This window comes from Pelobates fuscus, chromosome 7 (assembly GCF_036172605.1).
Source record: "Pelobates fuscus isolate aPelFus1 chromosome 7, aPelFus1.pri, whole genome shotgun sequence".
Lineage (NCBI taxonomy): Eukaryota > Metazoa > Chordata > Amphibia > Anura > Pelobatidae > Pelobates > Pelobates fuscus.
This window is the reverse complement of record NC_086323.1, coordinates 182,627,788-182,640,950: the sequence shown is the minus strand read 5'-3', so window position 1 is coordinate 182,640,950 and position 13,163 is coordinate 182,627,788. Positions and strand designations below refer to the sequence as shown.

The window sequence follows — 13,163 nt, the reverse complement described above, 5'->3', positions numbered from 1 at the left end:
CACCTCTTTCATATTAAATGCACCCACACTTACTATATATCATTTTGTTCAGGAGAAACAGGGCTTTCATGTCACATCAACTATTTATATATTAAACATAACTTAATATTAATCAAATATAAATAAATGTAAGAAATGAAGACATTTTATTTTATTAGTACTGCATGACATTTTAACTGTGAATGTCATAATATTGTTAGCTGTTACTGCAATAAAGTACACATATTTGTATTCAGCAATGTCTTATGAGTGAAACGGTACCCCCCCTCCCTCCCATGTACAGATGTTATGGTATATTTGGAAAGTTACAGGGTCAAATATAGCATGTTACATTTTTCTGTGTATACACATTGAAATTTGCAAAATTGGTTATGTTGCATTTGAGACCATATGGTAGCCCAGGAATGAAAATTACCCACATGATAGCATACCATTTGCAAAAGTAAACAACCCAAGGTATTACAAATGGGGTATGTCCAAGCTTTTTTGGTAGCCACTTGGTCACAAACACTGGCTAAAATTAGCATTCATATTTGTTTGTGTGTGAAAAATGCAAAAAAAAATAATTAGCATTTTGGGTCCTCTCCAAGCAGCCACATATACGTGAGCCTAGATAGGGATTTTGGGGGCGGGGGTGTCTGGTAGTGGGGAGTATTTAGTCAGTTGCTTTGTTCCTTTCGCACCTTTAAAGATGCACTGTAGGCACCCAGACCACGTCAGCTCATTGAAGTGATCTGGGTGCAGTGTCCCTTTTGTACTTCGTGCTGCAATGTTGTCAAAATTTGCCCCATAGGAAAGCCACTGCTCCTCTCGGGTACGCTACACAGAGTACCTGGCAGGAGGGAGTGCTGTGCGCCCACCTCCTGCCGGTCACTCAGATCCAGCGCCCCCCGGGCCAGTGCGCCAAGGTGATAACATCGGCAAAACTGATAATCAGTCAATCCCCACTCACAGGTGCTGATAGCTGTGAGCAGACAGAATAGGAGTGGGGATGATCCAGGAGGCGCACTTCCGGACCGATTTGGCCCGACTTTGCGAAACTGCAGGTATCTGGTAGGCTGTTTTGCCCACAATACACAAGCCAAATCCGCTGGGGTCGCAATCTTTGTGCCATAGCATGTTCCTTTTCAGCTTATTGATAGTATGGAGGATGCTAGACGATGATGCATGCTTATCAAAGGCACTCGGGGGGTACTCATACAATCTTGTTTGTCTCTATGCTCCCAAGAAAATGACACTATGTGCATGGGTGACATTCAGGGAAGGGATTCTGATAGTGGGTGATGACATTAACCCGGACTTGTACCCGGGACATGACACATTCAGAAAGTGTAGTTCAGTTCCTCCTCAACAGCTATGGGAAACTATGGAGGCTTCTTACTTATTTGGGGTTGGTAGATAGCTGGCGCGCCCATACAGCGAAGGATTTTACATTTTATTATTCGCAACCAATTCTTACTCACGATTTAATTACATTGTGCTGCCACAGGAGTTTCTCACCTATATAATGGCCGCTCAAAATGGCAGTAGGATGTTGTCTGACCATTCACCCGTGGATCTAACCCTGAACTCCCCATTGTGTAGACCAACACAACGGCACTGGTGGCTAAATTAATCCCTGCTTCTAGAAGCAAATGTAGTAGGCTCTCACAAAATATTTTGGAGGCTGTTACAAAATATTTTGTAGAAAACGGTTCACCAGAAATTTCCCTGCCAATATTGTGGGAGGCTCACAAGTGTAAATTAAGGGGGGTCCTGGTTACCTTATCTACCCTTCATAAGAATGAAAGAGCTAGACAAATAACAGATAATAATAAAAAACGAGGTGGAAGTTGACCATAAGGGGCTCCATGATGGAGAGATGTACAGAGACTTTTTAGACGCCAATAGAGGCTTACAAGCGCTTTTGACCCAACGGAATTATTTACTACTCCAAAAGTCAAAAGATTTTTATACGAGCATGCTAATATATGCGCCCACATGTTAGTTAGAATGCTGCAGAATCGCAAACAGTGATTCCACATCCCAGAAATTAGAATTTGTGATATTGTGGATAAGAACCGATCAACACTAACGCATTGCACGCTGAGTTCACCCTTGAAGAATTGCAAGCAGAGGTTAAACAATCTACACTGGCAGGGCACCTGGCCCTGATGGCCGAACCCTGAAGTATTTTAAACAGTTTGGCGGCATTTTGCTGCCTGATATGTTAAAACATTTAACTTGATCTTAGAAAGGGACGCCTTCCCACGTGACGCATGTCGACGCGCATATCTATTATACCGAAGGAGGGTAAGGACTCTGAGAAATGCTCCAACTACGACCCATATCCCTGCTTAATGCAGATGTTAAATTGAATGCAAAAATTATGGCCTGATGGCTAAAGAGGACACTAGTCCACCCATATCAAAGTGGTTTTGTTCCCAGATGAGAAGGCGAAGGACAATACCATTAGGATCCTAAATGCTATCCACTTGGCTAAAACCCAGAAACGCCCTCTGCTGTTTATCTCCACACATGTGAAAAAGGCTGTTGGCCCTGGTGGACTGGCAAATCATGCCAGATAGTGGAGATTATGGGGTTTGGTGAGAAATTCCATGGCACAGATTCAGATGAATGGGGCATTAACAGACACTATACTAATATCAAATAGCACCGAGCAGGGGTGTCCCCTCCACTGCAATTTTTTTTCTGCTTACTGTAGAACCCCTATTGCAGGCAATAAGAATGAATTGGAACATATCAGGTCTGCGGAGTTGTACAGTGAAATATAAAGTGCGTACACCAATGATATGCTCTTTTTCATCTCTAACCCTGACATCATATCACCCAACATTCTTAGGAAAGTGAGTATGGCTGACTTAATCTTAAGTCGGCTATAACTCACTTAATCTTATTAAATATTTACCTATGGCTTCCTAAGGAATTATGTTTCATTGGTGCCTTCAACAGATTGAATACCTAGGAATTCAGGTTTCGGCTGACCTTACTTTGTTGTACCAATTAAACTTTGCCCCGTTATTGAATTGGTTGCAGGCAGATTTGAAAGCATGGTCCATGCTGTACATATCATGGTTTGGGAGGTGTGCAGTTAAGATGTCTCTTTCAAACAATACCTATAAAGATTCTGAGGGCCTACTTCGCTGCACTGACATCTGCTATAATTGCATTTATCTGAAAAGACATGAAACCTAGGGTTAAAGTTTCCCAGCTGATACTTCCTAAAGCATGTGGAGGCATAGAATTACCTAGTGTAACGGCACACCGGGTATGAGAAGGGGTTAACGGCGCCATAACTGTTCTTTTTCCCTAATGTGAAGTCAGCTACCGAACAGGAATTATACGAATTATCCCCCCAAGCATGAGACGAGGCTCTGTGTTGAGAGTCAAGCAGGATCTGTTTAATGGTGGCCACATGTCAGCCACATTTTGCAGGTCTTCCAGCAAAAGACACTCCCACAGGGATCTCGTGGAAGACGGAGACATTTTTACAATGACCAATCATATGCATTTACAGTATACAAACACTCCCACACAAACAGTGCAACTCCTCTCTATCCTGGAGATAATTGGGTTAAAAGCCTTGAAGTAACTCCATTATCTCCAGGTATAGATAATATCACCCATTTTACAATAACATAAAAACACATAAAAAATACATGTCTTATTTTACCGAACGGAACCCCCACGTTCAACATAACCCCAGGTAGCTTGGATCTGAGTGCTCAATATAACCGAACAGCGCTCAGATCCCATACATACAGTCAAATCGCCATGGAGTTAAAGTGTGTTCATTGTGCGTTGGGCAGAAAGCATAAGCTCCATGGGTTTAGCTATCTGGGACAGTTCAGTTTGTGGATTGTCAATATACCGAATGGCACGGCGTTCATATGAACTGAAATGAAAGAGATGGATGGTTGGGTATCTCAGCGGTGTTCGTGGGAAACAGTGTCCGAAATAAGTTTCATGTAATTGTCGACGAACACCACTGGGCGTTCTACTGTCCAAGATGGCCGCTGCCACGTGTTCGTTCATACGAACAACAACCACCCAGCTGACCATTCGGGAGTTGGAAGTGGCTTTGCTTAACCACAATGTTAATAAGGTCAAAAAGGTTAACGAGCAGCACACTTCCCTACTGGGTGGTCCACCATTCGGTAGTTCATTTGTCTTTTAGGGAATGTAATCAGGGAACACACGAACAACTGGGGACTGGCAAACAACCAGACGAAATTGTCTAAAATAACAATCCAGAGACAGAGAGGTCTGCCACACCTAGCATCATTGGGTACTACCAAGCTGCTCACTTGACAAGTGTTATTGAATTGCATGCATCCTCAAAGATTTGGTCAGTGATGGAGATTGAGGAGTCTGACAGGACTCTCCCGGGTCTGGTATGACGCGATAGGCAGGATTAGTTGCACTCTAATTGGGCCCACGTTTGAGGTATGGTTTCAGATACCAACTGGACTTGACTACTAGGCAAGGCCCCTTATACCCAATGTCAACTAATCCTGTGCCCCCAGAGGGAATAGAGCATGACAATAATAAGTACTTGCAGCAGCGGTCCACTATTTTTGCCAGGGATCCGTGTACCTCTACAAGAGCTGGTTCCAGACAAATGGCCTACACAATTTGAAAAGTATAGATACTTGCAACTCAATATTTTCGCTCTCTACAGTCGCCTCTACATCTCTTTTCTATACCAGTTACTATCGTTAGGCACTAGTATTCAACCCTGGCCTTCATGTCTAGATGGGAGAAGGGATTAGGGATACTCCTGACAAACAATCAGTGGTTTATATCATGACGTAAGAAACCAACTATAAAATTCTCGCAAGGTGGTACATGATGCCTGATCGTATACATAGGATAGCTTTGGACTTGACAGGTGTTGGCGCTGCAAGGATGAAAAAGGTACAATGCTACACATATAGTGGCAGTGTAGAGTACTGCAGCCTGGAACCAGGTACATGCTGCGCTTGCAGAATATTCAGGCAAGACATTAGTATTTGCCTCATTGACAATGCTTTTATCCTATACTACTGAGCTGATGGCCAAGTTTAAATGCTTCTTGGCAAGACATTTACTCGGTGCTGCCAGGGCTCTAATACCAACACTATGGAAGAAGGGTGATGCGTCAACGTTACAGAACTGGGTAGAAAAGGCGAAGGACATAAGAGCTATGGAAGAGCAGACTGTTACTCTCCTTGACATGTGGCAACTGTGGCTCTACTGCGTGTACTCATTGGTGGAGAGGCGCATGGTGCCGCATTAGGGGGGGCGGGGTTGTCTCCTAGATCATCATTGGATTTGTTGGAGTGAATTTTAGGATTTGCACGGTATTGCTTTTGGTACAAGCTCTGGGGGAGGTGGCTCATTCCTCCTCTCTTTGAGGAGTGAAGACCTGTGACCCCATGCTTCGTCTGAACTGAGAGTTGTCAGTTTGTGCGCCTGAGTGTGTTGTGTGTGTCTTTTTTTTCTCCTCTGTTATTTCCTTTCTCCCCTACCCTCCTCCTTATTACCTCTGTCAGTGTATGTTGCTGCATGTGTCCGTTTTTGTGGCTCTGTGTGCCTATGTGTACATGTATGTCAATCGGAGTGTAAATGTGCCTGTAAGCATCTGTTTGTGGCAATGTATACACATCTGTATTCAGTTACCAATATTACACGCACACACCCCTGCATTGAATAACCAATACTGTACCCAAAAACAGTCCTGCATTCAAACACCAACAATACACACAAACACAATGTGTGTATTGCCAACAATACACACACATGTATTTGATGCAAAAACACACCATCACTTGCAGACACTGCATACAAATAGTACTCTGCAAGGATGGGTAAAAATTCGATCCGCAGCTGGCATGGGATATTTTTATTCTTTTTTTATTTGTGCATTGTTATTACAAACAGGCTGGTACTGCCACAACAGCTGATGCCAGCTAATTGAACATTAGAGAAACAGTGGTTTGGCACTACGGTCTTAGCACCTTTTTGTTACAGGGTAACTATTGAGGAAAGATTGGTACATCACTGATGTCGTCCCTGACTAAGTTTCTAACCCAGCTGCCTGGTGTGAAGTGTACCTCAAGAGTAAGTGTTTACCGCCTGGCTTCTGTGTCGCTAAGTATGTCATCCGGTTATTACTGAAATCAGGTGGGGGGGAGGTGAGGTGCAATTGTGGGATGTTTACCGAACAGTCGTGGCCCCGGGTAGCGGCGCTAAACTGTGGCTATTTTTAAGTGTTTGAGCATTAACATCATAGCTATAGGAATTGAGAGGTATAGATAAACAAAGAGCAAGTATCAACATGAAAAAACAGCTTTCAGTATGGGATTGTGGTTCTAGGGCTCTGTGATGGCCTCATGTGGTAGCTGCTGCGTGGAAGCCCCATCTGGGCTGTCGCAGAACAAATGCAATCACTCTCTCCGAGCCCCAGCCCTGCGGTGGTCTGCTGGTGCCTCGAGGTTCGGTGGTGTGTAGGGGATTTTGAGATAGTCCCACAGTAGCCAGTATATGTTGTGCTCCTTGTGGGTCGAATATCTTGTGTCTGAGTGTCCTATTTTGAACAGGCAGGGTGGCTTACCTCCAGATGAAACCTGCATACATTTTCCTTCGCAAACCTGGAGCTGTTATAGCATGTCGGGATATTATCTCACCTATGTTCTTGTATTAGCTTAGGCTTGTTGTCGAGGCTGTTGTGGCATCGCAGGCCCATTTATATAACGGAGCACCGCAGTGATAACTGTTTATTTAACTAGTAGTTTTATTTTCCCTGTTTCAATATATTAAAGGACCACTCTAGGCACCCAGACCACTTCAGCTTAATGAAGTGGTCTGGGTGCCAGGTCCAGCTAGGGTTAACCCATTTTTTTATAAACAGCAGTTTCAGAGAAACTGCTATGTTTATAAATGGGTTAATCCAGCCCTCAAATCCTCTAGTGGCTGTCTCACTGACACCCGCTAGAGGAGCTTGCGTGATTCTCACTGTGAAAATCACAGTCAGAGCACGCAAGCGTCCATAGGAAAGCATTGATAATTGATAATGCTTTCCTATGAGACCGGCTCAATGCGCGCGCAGCTCTTGCCGCGTGTGCGCATTCAGCCAAATGGGAGGAGAGGAGGAGGATCGGAGGAGAAGAACTCCCCGCCCGGCGCTGGAGAATGGTAAGTTTTAACCCCTTTCCTCTCCCCAGAGCCCGGCGGGAGGGGATCCCTGAGGGTGGAGGCACCCTCAGGGCACTATAGTGCCAGGAAAAAGAGTATGTTTGCCTGGCACTATAGTGGTCATTTAAGCACTAAAGTATGGGTAGCCAGGCACTAAGCCACTTGTGCTCGACTCGACTTTACAAAGCAATGTTTTAGCATGACCTTTACCCCTACTTTCTCCTAAACCGTGCTACCAATTGGTGAGCAAAGCGACTGTTTCCTTTATGTGGTTATGAATTATACAATGTAATCCTGTTTGTCTCTCTTCCTTTCCTGTGTCCATCCAATAAGAATAATTCTAACCAGATTTTACATTTGCAGAATTTTAACTTCCTTAATTAAGATTCACTATCTTTATTATCAGAACAAGTCAATACCTCTGGATAAAACATTGGTATGATCAGATCTTAGATGTTAAGTGTGAGTCTTGAGTTTATGTCTAAGAGTCAGAGTCCAAGAGTGATTTTAAGTGTAAGAGTCTGAGTGTTTGAGAGTGAGAGTATATCCTCTCTCTCCTTTGTCCTTACTTTTTAAAGGAGAAATTCCCTAGTTGATAGGACCAATAGATCATCTAGATTTTGGTCAGGTGATGGCGCAATTACATCACAGAAAATTCTTGTCAGGGGGTCCATTTACCTTTTTGTATAATGGGTTAACTGAATTTCGTGATGCGTTTGACGTCATCTGGTTATCTTTTTATGGCTAGTATTCGTCACAGAAGCGGTCATCTTTAAAGGCTTTGGTTGGTTTTCAACCAGCCAGAGCGTCTGTTTTTTCAGTTGTAATTTTAGAATTGGCACATGTAGCCTTGATTTCACCTTTCTTTACAATGGAACCCTTTTTTAGAAAGTAAAATGAATTACTTAGTGTTATCTGTCATTGGTAATCCTGTGTGTAGCTACATAGTTAATATTATTTATAAATGTATATTCCACATATTACACTAACGTTCGTAAATAACATGAGATTTCTTCATTGATATTGTATCCATAAATATTCTATATTATTAACATAGTACTAATTATATATGATTAATATAATATTAGTAGGTTATATGTGGATAGTGTGTGTGTATATGTATGTATGTGTGTGTATGTGTATATATATATATATATATATATATATATATTTATATTTGTCTCTGGGTTGTAGCATTCAACCCCCCTTTGATGTTGACATCATGCCTTATCTCAGGTTTTATCTCTAATGTTTATGTAAGTCACATTCCTAGCTTCAGGCTTAAATGAATAGTTACAGGGAGAGAAGTAAAAATGTGTCTGTCTCTGTATTCTGTTACAAAATTGAGTCACCCCTGTTCTGATGGTGACTTACAGTATACACTTTTAATTTCTGTCTTAACACAAAATGTCTGCCAATATAAATATACTGACAGTATGTGTCTGGGTAGTTGGACATCTTGGGCCTAACCGCCTCATGTGCCTGCCGGAGGAGATCAGCAATGTTTGCTACGAGCCGCAGTTTATCTGACCTTGTCGATCAGCCACTGTCTGTCAAGTAGTTACAGCTTTTTGGCTAGATGTAGTTGCCCAAATTAGGGTTTGAATAGCGTTATATCGTAGGAGCTCCGAGGCCATGCGACTGCTCAGTTCTGCTGTCAGGATCTACCTTTTAACCACCTCTACTCTATGCCCAAACATATTCTAGCACCAGGGCCATCTTAATTAGTTCTGCCATTACACCAAGAAATCTACAATACCGAGACTCTGCAATGGACCACAAAGGTCCGAAACACAGAGCCAACACATGCATCCAAAATGTCCTACACATTAAGCGCACACACACACATTATTTTATTACAGAGGAGCTCTGTCCAGAACATATATGCCGGCAAGCTTTTACCTGTTCTTAGAGCACTTATTTTGTTATCTTATAGGACCATTTAGACACCCAGACCACTTCAACTCAATGAAGAGATCTGGGGGTAATGATCCTTTAGTTTTAACCACGTAATGTAAAACATTACCGCTTAGTAGATACACCAATGTTTGAGGGGAAAAAACAAAAGTGATACTTTTTATTCCCGTTCTATAATTTTGGGGTGCTGAATCTAAATGAAGCAAAAACAAGAGCTTTAGAAATACAGGTTTGTGGTTCGTATTATTAACATTATAATGTTCCTCTGATGTGCTCTTCTTTTTTTTTATTATTATTATTTATTTATTTGAACCTACTGTTTGCTTGTATGTTATAAGTTCCAATTTTCACGTTATATAATTTTTTTTCTTTTTCCTCAGACTGGTGAAAATAAATGAACCATATTGGCTCTCATGTTTACAAGATTAGAATTTTCAATATGAAGAGATCTCTATTCTACTCTCTGCTTTTCAAGGATATACAGCAAAACGCCTCTTTAATATGCGGTTTCATTCACAGTGAAATATTACAAAAATGAAGAATATAAGGCAATAGTAACTTGTCCCCTCTCCCAGATAAATCTGGATTATTTTTGACAAGTTTTGTTATATACATGTAGATTTTTTTTTTTGTCGCCTCAGTTTATGCCATTGTAACTGTATGTTGTGTATTTCAATTAAAGACAAATTCTCATATCCTTGTGCATTTATTACTTTATAGTTTATTGCACTTACACAGCTCATCACCTTACATAGGGATCTATTTCTATAGCCCAGGCATCAAAAGAAAATTTGTGCAGATTTTGTCTGCTGCTACTGGTGAGATTACATTATTCAGTAGTAGGGTGACCAGGCAAGGGGTTAAAACATTTGTTTTTTTTTATTACACTTTATTTTCCATAAAGGTAGTTCAGTTTCATTAAGAAGTTGGTATTTGCTACCTGAACAGTTTTGTGTTTTTTGTTTTTTTAACCCTTTATAATATTGAAGCAAATAAGGTTTGCTTACTACCAAAGCAATATATTCTATAAGGTATGGGTAAATTATAATATACAGAACAATAAATTTGTCTTGATTGTAGTAAGTAGCTGTTAGTCAGTAGAAAATAATATGGAAAGTTATATACCTTATTACATTGTTTCCAATGTTTTACTACAATCAAGTTGCTCTTGTTTATTATAATTCTGCAAATGGCAAAGTGATTTACTTTTTTTCTCAAAACCCGATCTCGCAACATTGGGAGGTACAAAATTGAAAGAGGGTAGAGGCATGCCAAAAAAGTACACACCCCTTAAGGGGGACTCCCCTCAATGTGGGTGCATGTGCATAGAGCATTGCTTGAAACTCTCGCTTCATTCTAAAATACTCTAGTATTTGCACATTTTGTGGGGACTGGTCCTTTGTAAATCTCTAGGCACATGAAACTTTAATGTGCAAATATTCTAATATCCAAAGGTGGAATATACAGAGAAAATAGGGAATAAGACAAACGGAAATAGCTCTGAAACTGGAGAAATATAGGGATTATCCAAAACCTATAGAAACATGAAACTTTAATACCATTCTGTGACATGGCCACAAATTGGGACAGTTGAAAGACCTAATTTGGTCTTTCAGCCACATTTACTAATACTAAGTAAAGATTACTAAGTATTAGTAAATTCAGCCCCTACTCGCTATACCGCGTCTAGTAAACAGTCTAGTAAACAGTGAGCAGCCAGTGGCTGTTCACTTAAAAAATAAATAAAAACCTATTGGTAAAAGTAAAATAAAGGGGGGGGGGACCTATTGTCCTCTCCCCTGAGCGGTGGGTGGGGGCCCTAAATGAAAATCCTCCCCCCCCCCCTTCCAAGGTGACTAGGGGCCCCCAAGTCACCCCCCACCCAAATAAAAGTTATCCCCTAGCTAACACCCTCACCCGAAAAATAGTGAGGGGGGAATAAAATAACCTGTACATTAAAATAAAACTTACCATTTGATGTTCTCTTTCTTCTAAAATCTTCATTTTTCAGCCCCAAAAAAGGCCAAATAAAAAAACATAATACCCGTCGAATTTAAAATAAAATATCAAATCTGAGCGCAAAAAAAAAACCTGACGAAAAAGGAAAAAGCCCGACCTAAAAGGAAATAATCCATCTTCACCCATAGAGTGCTCCGCACAGACTGAGCTCTGCAGGGCAGGGGAAGGCTTATAAAGCCTTGCCCCGCCCTGCAATTAGACTAAGAACACTCTGATTGGTTGGTTTAAGCCTTGGTTGGTTTAAGAGTTATGAGTCAAATTACACAGCGAGGGTGAATTCCAAAGAACTTTCCCATGCTGTGTAAAATGACACAGAGCAAAACCAACCAATCAGAGTGCTCTGACAGGTAAATGTAGAGACCTACCTGTCAGTCTCTTCATTTACCTGTCAGAGCCCTCTGATTGGATGGCTTAAACCCACCAATCAGAGTGCTCTGAGCCTAGTTGCAGGGCGGGCAAGACTTTATAAGCCTTCCCGCGCCCTGCAGAGCTCAGTCTGCGCGGAGCCCTCGCCGGGTGAAGATGGATTTTTTTTTTGCGTCGGTTATTATGGCTTTTTATTTGGCCTTTTTTGGGGCTGAAAAAAGAAGATTTTAGAAGAAAGGTACTTAGTTAAATGCCCCCCCCTCATTATTTTTAGGGTGAGGAGGATAGGTAGGGGTTATTTTTTGGGGGGAGGGGGTGACTAGGGTTTATTTTTTATTTTTATTTAGGGCCCCCACCCGACGCTCAGGGGGGAGGACATTAGGTCCCCCCCAATTAGTATTTAGGGCCCCCACCCACTGATGTAGATTAATTTAAAAATAAACAAATATGTTTAAATGTCTATCTGTTCCTGTCCAAATCTGAGATGATTAAATTGCGTATACGCAGAAGTAAGTTCACACTGACACACGGAGTTCAGGTTAAAAGCACTTCGAGAAAATTTAATGGCAACCGGTTAAAAAGCGGGCTCGCAGACCCTTATAAGAGCGAAATTACATCATCATTGAATATCAAGATAACAACAAATAAACATCATTAATTGGATTAAGTGTTAAGTGGTTATGTCAATGTCCACCCATCAATATTATTAATTGGTTCCATTACTAAGTGGTTAGCTAGGTGTCCTCCCACCGGGAGGTGGCGTCATTCTGGACACGGGTGTGGACAGATGGCTCAAGCGCCATCTTACCCAGCACGAGGTTTACTCGGTGGGAAGGGGGGCTTGGGCGTCATTTTGGGTAGTTAGTGATGTCAGACTCGTAGTCAGGTTCAGGGTCTTTTTTATGAAAGAACATTTCATTATAGCAGCTTTCTCATGGCCTAGCTATAATATACTTTGTTTCATATTACAGGAACTTGATAATTCCGGTGTTAGTCATGTCCTTCTAGAAAATACATTCTCTATGCAGTATTCTAAATGCTGTTAGGAAATCTGTCATGTAATGAAGTTAAAATGGAGTTAGTACAAAAATTCAATACAGGTTTAATAAAGGTTTTTAATAATTCTACATCAGTCCCCCCTATGAAATGTTAGATTCTAAAAAAGATAAACTTTATTTGTTAATACCAGAAGACGTGTTAGCCCAAAGGCACAGAAACCCCGTGACCGCTAGGTAGGTGTTATTGCGAAGTGCAATTCTGTCCCTTCCTTTCCCTGACAGGCTGCAGCACATCCGTCAATACGGTCAGGAAATCTCTTCACTCCGCTGGTGGCCCATGGTGGCTAGTCCACCACTTCTCCGCACGGCAGTCAGTTCCATAGAGACAGACGCTGTTCCTAAGCTGGTTCCCTACCTAAAACTCTTGCACTTTATCAGTAAAAGGGATAGTTTGCAGCGGTATACAGGGTGAGTTGAGATCTTGGAAATCTCATCAACTGAAAGTCATCAACTGTCAGATGTGCAAAAGTTGGTGTTGCTTGGTCTACAGTCTTCTGTAGGAATTTTCTCAGACAAAGGAGGACACAACAAACGAGAAGAGCAAAAATAAAAAGAGAAATTAGTATTGCCATACCAATATGCATTAAAGCTTTTTGCCATCCTGTCATCCAACCAAACCATCTTTCC

The 13,163-nt window shown here is 41.5% G+C and overlaps 1 protein-coding gene across 1 annotated transcript in view; it reads left to right on the top strand.

Annotated features, from left to right (window-relative positions):
• UCHL5 (ubiquitin C-terminal hydrolase L5) overlaps positions 1 to 9,768 on the top strand; it is a 287,690-nt gene extending 277,922 nt beyond the window's left edge. The window contains exon 12 of the mRNA XM_063426950.1: positions 9,474 to 9,768. The gene's annotated coding sequence lies outside the window, so the exon portion shown is untranslated. The remainder of the gene's footprint in view (positions 1 to 9,473) is intronic.
• The last annotated feature ends 3,395 nt before the right edge of the window (positions 9,769 to 13,163 follow it).